The following is a 2,893-nucleotide window of genomic DNA, read 5'->3' as shown; positions in this document are numbered from 1 at the left end:
GCTTTTTTCTTTTTTCTTATGTGGTGCTGGGGAATCGAACCCAGGGCCTCAGGCATGCAAGGCAAGCGCTCTACCACTGAGCCACCTTCCCAGCCCCAACTCTTTTTATTGATTGAGTGGGAGCCCAGGGCATTATGGGATGATGTGCCATGATGAACATGTTATCTGCCATATGTTATGTCTGTCTTTTTGTGTATATATGTTCTATTACTGGTACTTGAACTCACAGCTTTTTGCTCGAGGCTAGCACTCTACCACTTGAGCCACAACTTTACTTCAACTTTTTGCTGGTTAATTGGAGATAAGAATCTCACAGAGGGGCTGGGAAGGTGGCTCAGTGGTAGAGCGCTTGCCTTGCATGCCTGAGGCCCTGGGTTCGATTCCCCAGCACCACATAAGCAAGAAGAAAAAAGCCGGAAGTGGCGCTATGGCTCAAGTGGTAGAGTGGTAGCCTTGAGCTGAAGAGCTGAGGGACAGCGCCCAGGCCCAGAGTTCAGGCCCCACGACCGAACCCAAAAAAAAAGAATCTCACAGATTATCCGACCTGAGCAACTTCAAAAATGCTATCAGTAGAGCTTAGCCTACTGAGTAGCTAGGATTATAGGTATGAGACACTAGTGCCCAGCAGTATCTGCCTTTTTTTTTTAAGCCTTCTATCTGAGGAGGCCTAACTCCCTCTCCTCCCCCCTCTCAGTTACTCCTAAGTGCCATTAGTCTGTTGTTGTTTTAAGAAGTTAATCAGCCTTTATTGAAGAACAGCCTGTACCAGGATTGTTTTGAATGACTCTGTCCTTCCTGTCCCAGGGCACTTGTCCCCAGGCTTGTGGTCTCAGATGGTCATCTCCAGCTGCTGGACATACTTAAGGACCTCTCCGCAGGAAGCAGTCAGAGCTGGGCAGAGTGAACTGTGGCAGTTTGAAATCCTCTGTGAAAGATTTTTAGATGGACAGGACACCATCTGTGTTCTGTTTCAGTGGACCACAGTCCGACTCCACAGGGCACTTTATAGGCTTGCTGTACTCCACTTCAGAAGGAAAAAATTTAACAAGCCCATGGAGAAAACAAAGACCAAATATTAGCAGAATTCTTATACCAGATAGGGCTCCCAGGAAAGGTGGCAGACAAGACAAGCAGGACCAGGTGTTCCCCTTTGAGGGCAATCCTTGAGTCACCTGTTTTCTAAGTGGAAAGGCTTTGCAGATCCCTTCAGGATGACATAAACCACCCCTGAGCAGCCGTGAGCACATGAGCACAGCATGTCTAAAGCACTTCTATTTTGTAAGCACCACAGCTGCTAGGGATCTTCCCTGTGGAGCTGTAAGGGTTTGGGGCTCTGGCATCTGGCTCATTGGCTATCCCTAGCAACAGATTTTGTTGTTGTTGTTGTTGGTTGTGGGGCTTAAACTCTGGGCCTGGGCACTGTCCCTCAGCTCTTCAGCTCAAGGCTAGTGCTCTACCACTTGAGCCACAGCGCCACTTCTGATTTTCTGATGGTTTATTGGAGATAAGAGTCTCACGGATTTTCCTTGGCCTGGCTGGCTTTGAACCGTGATCCTCAGATCCCAGCCTTCTTAGTAGCTAGGATTACAGGAGTGAGCCACCAACGCCTGGCTAGCAACAGATTTTTGAACAGAAGAAACAATTCCTCCTATTTTGACTAATGTAATTTCAAAGCCTACCAGTAGGGTAGACCTCTTACTTTTAAGAAGCTGTAGATAGCTGGGCATTGGTGACGTATGCCTGTTAATTCTACTTACGCAGGAAGCTGATAACTGGGGTTAGTGGTTCAAAGCCAGCCTGGACAGGAAAGTCCATGAGACAATTATCTCCAATAATCAGCAAAAAAAAAAACAGATGTAAAGTTGTGGCTCAAGTGGTAGAGCGCTAGCCTTGAGCAAAAGATCTAAGAGCAGTGCCCAGACCCTGGCACAAAACAAAACAAGAAAAACAAAAACAAAATTCTTCAGCTGATGAGTGGGACCGCAGCGTGAGGCTAGCAGGCCATGTCCTGCTGTCTCTGGCATGGGAGAGATGAACTGCAGAGGTGAAGTTTGGAGAGAGATGAAGGATGGCTCTGGAGGAGAGACAGCAGCCATTACGTGCAGTGCTGTTACCCCACGCCTCTAAGGCTGGCACACATTTCTCAGTCATTACTTTGAGCTCTTGAAGTGATGATTAGGGGCCGGCATGAAGGTAGGCCTATAGTTAGGGAGTCAGTCCCTGTAAGTAACTGCACAACCTCCCATTTACAGAAGAGGCAAGGTAGTGCCAGGGTTGTGGGCAGAGGCCCTGGATTGAGCATCTGAGAGCAGAAAGCTATAGGAAGGCCCTAGAAGTCTGCATGGTGTCTTCTTGTATCTGATATGTTGCTGAATACTAAAATCTGTGTGGGAGGGGGAAATTTTGCCACACTTAATCAAATCAAAATGGATCCAAGCATTTTGTGTGTATGTGGTGTGTGGTGTGTGGTGGTGGTGGTGGTGGGGTGTGTGTGTGTATATGTGTGTGTGTGTATATGTGTGTGTGTGTGTGTTTCGTGAGGCTTGAACTTGGTGCTGTTCCTGAGCTCTTTTCCTCAAGGCTAGTGCTCTACCACTTTGAACCACAGCGCTACTTCCAGTTTTTCTTGTCATTAATTGGGGACAAGAGTCTTACTTTCTGCCTGGGCTAGCTTTGAACAGCAATCCTCAGATCTCAGCCTCCTGAGTAGCTAGGATTATAGGCATGAGGCCCTGAGTTCAACTTGCCCATGTGTGTGTGTGTGCGCACGCGCGCGCGCACACACACACACACACACACATTCTCTAAATCTGTACACTTTTTTTTTTTTTTTTGGTCATGGGGCCTGAACTCTGGGCCTGGGCACTGTCCCTCAGCTCTTCAGCTCAAAGCG

The sequence above is a fragment of the Dipodomys ordii genome, unplaced genomic scaffold, assembly GCF_000151885.1.
Source record: "Dipodomys ordii isolate 6190 unplaced genomic scaffold, Dord_2.0 Scaffold1, whole genome shotgun sequence".
Lineage (NCBI taxonomy): Eukaryota > Metazoa > Chordata > Mammalia > Rodentia > Heteromyidae > Dipodomys > Dipodomys ordii.
This window is presented reverse-complemented; position numbering follows the sequence as displayed.